Genomic DNA, 7728 nt, shown 5'->3' with positions numbered 1-7728 from the left:
TCTGTATGCTTGCAGGTGTCCTACATGGAGTTAGGCAGGTGTACCAGTTTCTTTGGCTTTTCAGTGTAATTACGTGAATAAAGTAAAATTGTGTTGTGTGTGGTTGAGAGAGAGAGAGAGAGAGAGAGAATTATTGTGCAATTGTGACTGGATTCCTTATTTTAATACTGTGCTGTGATTGGTTTGAGCGTTGTGAGGCAGTAAGTGGAGGAAACGGGAGGGGATAAAAAGCACAGCTTTGTTCGTCTAGCGACCTTGCATTTTTTTAATTTCCCACTTTTGCAACTTTTTAATTTCTCGCCACCGCCATCTTGCATTTTTGAAAATTCCGTCAGCACCCGTTTGAATTTTTTAAATATCCTGCCAGTACAATCTTGCATTTTTAAATTTCCACCAGTGCCATGTCCCATTTTCCGGAAACTGTAGCCATTTGAACTGTGCGGTCTATTACTCATACAGATGACAGCGGAATCTTTTTTCATAATACTGTCAAGAGCTGTGGCGCATACTATGGTTAGTGCCACTGACTGACTTGCTGGGAGTTGCCAGTTCAAACCGACCACCAGCAATTTTTTGTAATTTAGTATTTCTTTCTGGAAGATTCTTGAAAAATCTTATGTTTGTATATTGCAGAATATTCGATGTTCGTATAAACAGTTGTTCTCTGTCGAGGAACATGTCTTGCAAAAATAACCATCAATGACAGAACAGAGCTCATCGAATTTCTCGTTTTAATTGAATGTAGTAATCATGTTTTCATCATCATCATCATCAAGACGATAGTCAGTCGTCTATCAAGATGTACAGTTAAACAGTCAAACTAAGCCTTTGACTATTGCAAAAAGATATTCAGGCTCAAAAAGGAAAGCTACTTGTCAACTACGATCATGAGCATTGTAGCTGATCAAAGAGCTCTTTGGATCACTAACATTCACTAGCTGCCACAACCCATTCTTAAAGGTGTGTGCATAGGGACAGTAGAACCAGTCAAGAAAAGGCAGCTTTGTGTCATTAACAAAAAATCACACCCTGCAACCACTAGAGACAATGCAGAAGAGGAAGCTACCGTCGAACTACCAATAGGATTTGTCATGTCTGAAGAACAACATTGGCGAATAATAGCCATTCTGCGTCCATTTTCGAATGCTTTTAAGTCGCAATTGGGAAAAAGACAAACCAAGCGACCCATGGTAAAGAGTCATATCAACGATGGGTATCATTCACCAGTTAGCAAGTGCAAATATAGAGTGCTCCTGGCTCAATGGTGGATAATCTAAGAGAAATTGGAGAAGACTTGGCAAGACGGTGCTTGGTCCTCCCTGTTATCCTTGTTAAGAGAAAGGGTGGCACATGGCCTTTCTGCATCGACCACAGACGAGTGAACAAAATGACAAAGAAATGTTTCTATCCTTCGCTGCACATTGATGACACGCTGGACTGCTTGAAAAGAGCAAAGTATTTCTGAACTATGGACATGCAAACAGGTATCTGGCAAATCGAGGTTGATGAGGCTGATGGAAGAAGACTGCGTCCGTAATTCCTGATAGCGTCTATGAGTTTAAAGTAATGTCATTTGGACATTTCCTTATGAACGGAGATAATACCACTCACATTATTTTTCTTTACACATGCCGGAACACTGTGTCACAGGTATTTGCCGCCAGCCGGCACGCATGAGATCGGATAGGTTTGCGCGACATATTTGCGATAATGACAAACTCCTCGCCCACCGTCTCACCGTGTTTTCCTCCACTGCCAAGTCTCCGTAGACATTCTGCAAGCGCTTATGACTACCTGCGCTTTGGATTTCTGCCGAAAGAAGCTCAATAACAGCTCTCTGCTTTGAACCCACCTCCGTCATGGACGCTATTTTGAAGGCTGCTATAGCGCCGCCACCTATCGGAACTTCATAACAATATAGGCGCTGAAGCGGGAATATTCCACAATGTCCACGACAATTTCCACGTTGCTTTAATCGAAACTGGCCGAGAAAAAAAAGTGGTGCATTAGTTACTGAACGTCCCTCGTACATTTGCTGAGCTGTAATGTAATAGGTCCAGCATTCAATTCGCCTTTATTAACGGAACCTTTTTTTTATATATACCAGCGGAGTATTGTACCTTTTATTTACAGGGAAACTTGAGGTATCAAACCTTGCATGGATATGCACTTCATTCTTGTTATCCTTGTAAATATTTATAATTTTAATGTGATAAATTGAGGTATCGATGTCTGCGTAGCAGTTTTACATGATTTGCCGGAAACTTGTTTACTTTATAGCCATAATGCGTCAATAAGAAGTGTACCACAATATCGAAAATGGCCATCCCTACAGCAGTGGGTTTATCGAAACCTACATCAAGCCTGTTCAATTCAATACGACCAAAATTTTAGTTAAAAAGAACAGTCCTTTAAAAAGTTGACTTGGCGATTAAAATGACTGCTCCATATCTGCCATCTCAGGATATCACTAGTCTTATGGCTCACATTTTTCGCACATTTTACACGGTTTTCCCAGTCATACTGTTATTCATCAGTTCGAAAAAAGTCTTTTGGAAATCATCGCATGCTCCAATGTGTTTTTGTACATTGATCTCACGGCATGGCTCCATCCAGGGAGTTTGCGTAAATGATAAAATTGATGAACCTTTTTAAAACCAGATTATGTGGCAAACATTGTTTCAGATTTCTGTCATGGATAAGATAATATTTATTGTCACACAAGTTTGAAATTAATTTCTTATGTTTCTTAATATCGGATGGCGGTGCCATTTTTCAGGACATAAGGGCAATAAAAATGGCAGTCTTATCCAAATGAGCTGCAACAGGTATTGCAGCGCCAACCTGAGCACTCCATCGGATATCAGACATAGAATATAAAGAACTTCCAACAATGTTGCAGAACAGATGGTCTACAACTGTACGGGTTGTAGAGAAACTGAATTACTCCGAAAAAAGTTTCTGCTTCATGAAAACTCTCGACTGCATGTACTCCTCATAAGGCTGTAACAAACACAGAGAGAAAATTTCGCGGGAGTATGTCACCCAAGAGAATGTGTCTTAGCTCCATTATAAGGCCGTCTAATATTACTTCGGTTATCATGAACTTGGCCGCCCGCGGCAGTCACTGATTTGAATTAGGTATTTCACAAGTGTTGATCGAATTACGTGTGCAATAGTAATTCCCATTTTCTGATTTCAAGAATTCCACAAATCGTTTATTTATTTCACATTTATCAATTTCCTCCTTGAAGTAAACATAACGCAGGATGTTTGTTGTTTGTTCAGTATGATTTGTGCCAGGAGGTGCATTAACAAAGTTGAATAATATTTCTCATTTTCTCTCGGTTCCTAGATGACACCCCTGACATGATAGGTACAACTTGAAATAAATTCATTCTGAGTAACACTTGACAGATAATGCGCTTGTAAGCGCTTACCTGATCTTGTCGGTCTTTAGGCTTGCTACTGTAATTTGCAACAACTGGATCATAGTGACTTGAGAGTTCTAATATTCCGGGAAAATTTTCATTATTTGCTGCTCCAGTTTTCTGAGGTGAACCCCTGAAGGCCAAGCCTCTTTGACAAAGTTCCCATGTAAGTTGGTTGTTCGATAGACCACCAAACAAAGATTAGCTTTACCTCCTTCCGACAAAATTTAAAGAAAGCGCATTTTCGAACCCATCACACAGTAGTTTTAGTGCACAAGGTCTAAAGAAAGTATTTTGGATTCAGTATAAACATGAAGTAGAATTCTATGCAACTGGCCTGTATGACTCATAAGACAGAAGTAAAAGAGAATACCGACTAGTTATGCTGATGCTTGGGTATTGTTCGTTACTTTATAATATAATATATAGATTATTTTACAATAGCAGATTGATTTTTGCCAAATTAGCACTCTTTGGGTTTCAAACCCTTGAGGTACTTGGGCCCCCCATGAGGCTTGGGCCCTGGGGATTTTGCCCCCCTCCCTCCACCTGCCTTACCACTACTAGCCCTTTTCTTTCCAGTTCCACTCTCAAACGGAGCGAGGGAAAAACGACTGCCTCTATGCCTCCGTACAAGCCCTAATTTTCTTAATCTTCGTGGTTCTTACACGAAATGTACATTGGAATCAGTAGAATCGTTCTGCAGTCAGCCTTAAATGCGGATTCTATAAATTTCCTCACTACTGCCTCGCAAAAAGAACGTCTTCTTCCTTCAAGCGATTCCCATCTGAGTTCACGAAGCATCTCTGTAACACGTGTGTGCTAATCGAATCCAACCATAACAAGTCTTACAGCAGGCCTTTGAATTACTTCGATGCATTACATTAATCTGATCTGGTGGGGATACCAAACACTCGAGCAGTACTCAAGAGTGCGTTGCACTAGTGTTTTGTATGCTGTCTCCTTTATAGATAAGCTACACTTTCCTGAAATTCTTCAAATAAATCGAAGTCGATCACTCCTTTTCCTACTGCGGTCCTTCCATGCTCGTTCATATCGCTTTGCATTATTATGCCTAGATGTTTAATTGACGCACATGTGTCAAGCAGCACACCACTAATACTGCTATCGAACATAACATCATTGTTTTTTCCTATTCGTTTACATTAAATTAGACTTTTCTATATTTAGAGCAAGCTGCTACCCGTCACACCAACTAGAAATCTTGTCTAAGTCATCTTGTAACCTTTCACAGTCGCCCAATACCTTCCCATGCACTGCAGCATCGCCAGAAAACAGCCACAGATTGCTGCTCTCCACGCCCTCACGTCATTTACGTGTTAGAGAATAACAGCAGTCCTATCACATTTTTGTGGGGCAGTTTTGATTATATTCTTGTCTCTAATGAACATTCGCCGTCGAGGGAAACATAGTGGGTTCTGCTACTTAAGAAGCCTTCGAACCATTCAAATATTTGGAAATGTGCTACATATACTCGGAAATTTCTTAGTAATGTGTATTGGGACACCATGTAAAATGCTTCATCCATGGTTTTCAGGATGCCACGTGACAATAGAGAAAGCTAAGTTTCACATGAGCGATGCTATCTAAATCAGAGCTAGTTTTGGACCGAAACTTTTCTGTCTCACGGAAATGTTTTGTATTCAAGGTGAGAATATTTTCCAGAATTCAGCAGCAAACCTACGACATTGATCTGTGTTTATAAGGGTGCGTTCTCTTACCCTTCGTATATTTTGCAGTTGCTTGGAACTTTGCGCTGGGGGAGAGATTCACTATAAATAAAGGGATTGGTGCAGCGTTTTTCTATAAGTTTGATAAACACAACAGATACACGAAACGGGCTTTAGTCGTAAGTAATATATTCTCCTTCACTGTTTACAACAGTCTTCCTACCTGGGGAAACCTTTCGATCCGCGAATGTAGAAATCACTTGGTTTAGAGGCGAAGATCTCGTCGAACCAGGTTTGGCGCACATCTCCATGTGGAAAGGAAGTTCCTTGAAAGTCCTTCGATAAAGAGTGGAAAAGCTGAAAATCTAAGCGCGCAAGATCAGCTGAATAAGGTGGGTGCGGAATGACTTGCCAACCTAGCTTCTGTGTAGCGTTTTTGTCAGTGTAGCAGAACGCGGCGGGCGTTATATGGAGTGGCACCACTCACACAGTCTTCTTAGTCGTTGTTCTTGTACTGCGTCTGCAAGACGTTTAAAATGGTTCAAATGGCTCTAAGCACTACGGGACTTAACGTCTGAGGCCATCAGTCACCTAGACTTAGAACTATGTAAACCTAACTAACCTAAGAACATCACACACATCCATGTCCAAGGCAGGATTCGAACCTGCGACCGTAGCGGTCCAGTGACGGTTATACATCGGGACAGCAATTCTTAGTACACCACACCGTCGCTATCAGATGCATAACATTATCTTTTGTGGATGCGTGTACGTCTTTCTATGAGGAGTTGCTGATTTGTTTGGCTTCAACCATTCGTTCCTTTTCATTACGTTAGCATAAAGACACCAATTCTCGTCACCAGCAGAGATACAGGGTAGTAATGGTCTGTGATGTTCACGAAACAATTGATGTCAAGCAAGCAGACATGCTCATATGACCCCCCCCCCCCCACTGATTTATGTGATTTTTTTGCCTAGAACATGCGGTACCTATGTGGATCATTGTGGATTAATGCGTTTAAACGATCTTTGTCAAACACTTAAGGTCTTCCTGAATGTGGAGAGAAACTAATGTCAAAACGATTCTCCTTAAAACGTGAAAACTATTCTGTTTCTGTGCTCTGTCCAATGGCATTATCCCCATACACCGCACAAACGTTTTTCGTTGTCTCCACTGCTGTCACCACTCTATTGGACTCAAACAGAAGAATATGCCAGAAACGCGCCGATTTCTCCATTTAACACTCCAGTTTCTAGCATCCACAGCTCCACTCGCTATCTCCAAATGGTAAAATGACTATGTAAACTCATATAGGAGCAGTGAACTACATATAAAAATGAAAATCCATAAATAAACCAATAGTAACCGGAATACCAACATGAAAAACAGAAATGCCACCAACTTATGCACCAACCTAATAAAAGCTAAGGGGCCAGTGCCCCAGAGTAATCTCTGTAAAAATGAAATGATATTCCATCCAGATCTGGTGGCATATTTGTGTTCAACTCTTTCAGTGGCTTCTCGACGCCAGGGATACCTACTACTATGTGCTCTATATGGGAGACTGTGCGGTGGTTAAACGAACGGTATGTTTCTACGAACTTGCTGTGTGAATGAATTCTTAAACACAAAACTTAAAACTTCAGCTTTCCTTTTGCCGTCTTCTATTTCCACACCAGAGTGGTCGACGACTGGCTGGATAGACGCCTTCGACCCGCTTAGCTATTTGAAATAGGACCAGAATTTTTCCGGTCTCGACAAGATCTGTCACTAAGGTATGACTCTGGACGCTGTATGCTTCGTTCATCGATCTTCTTACAGACGTACTAAATTCTGCTAACTTCTGCCTGTCGGCATTTGTGCATTCTTTTTCGAACCGAGAGTGCAGCCGACTATGTTTCCTCAGCAGTTCTCGAATTTTATAACTGAATCACGTTGGGTCTCTTCCATCCTTAATCTATGTACTTGGCACATATTTATCCATGGCACAATTAACAATCAGTTTAAACTTTGCCCATAATTCCTTTACGATCATAATATCGTAACTAAATGATGTCCATCCATTGTATAAATGAGATGTTAACAACTGCTTATCTGGTGTTTCCAGCAAAGATACTCTCCTAGCCTTCTTGATGGATTTATTTACTTTGGTAACCATCACCACTATGATTAAATTATGATCAATAATCCCTGTTTCTATACTGAAACGTCCGCCCCCGGTAGCTGAGTGGTCAGCGCGACGGAATGTCAATCCTAAGTGCCTGGGATCGATTCCCGGCTGGGAATCGATTTTCTCCACTCAGGGACTGGGTGTTGTGTTGTCGTAATCATCATCATTTCACCCCCATGGCCGAAGTGGTGTCAAACCGAAAGACTTGCACCAGGCGACCGGTCTGCCCGACGGGAAGCCCTAATCACATGACATTTTTTATATTGAAACGATCGATAAAGTCAGGCCTGTTTGTAGCTAAGAGGTCTAAAATGTTTCCAGTTCTTGTAGGTTGTCTAACTAGCTGCTGAAGACAGTTTCCGAAAAAGTGTTCAAAAGCCCTTCACAAAAGTGTCTGTCCATATCGTCTGCAGTAAAACCATAGGCATCCCTGTC

This window comes from Schistocerca gregaria, chromosome X (genome assembly GCF_023897955.1).
Source record: "Schistocerca gregaria isolate iqSchGreg1 chromosome X, iqSchGreg1.2, whole genome shotgun sequence".
Lineage (NCBI taxonomy): Eukaryota > Metazoa > Arthropoda > Insecta > Orthoptera > Acrididae > Schistocerca > Schistocerca gregaria.
This window is presented reverse-complemented; position numbering follows the sequence as displayed.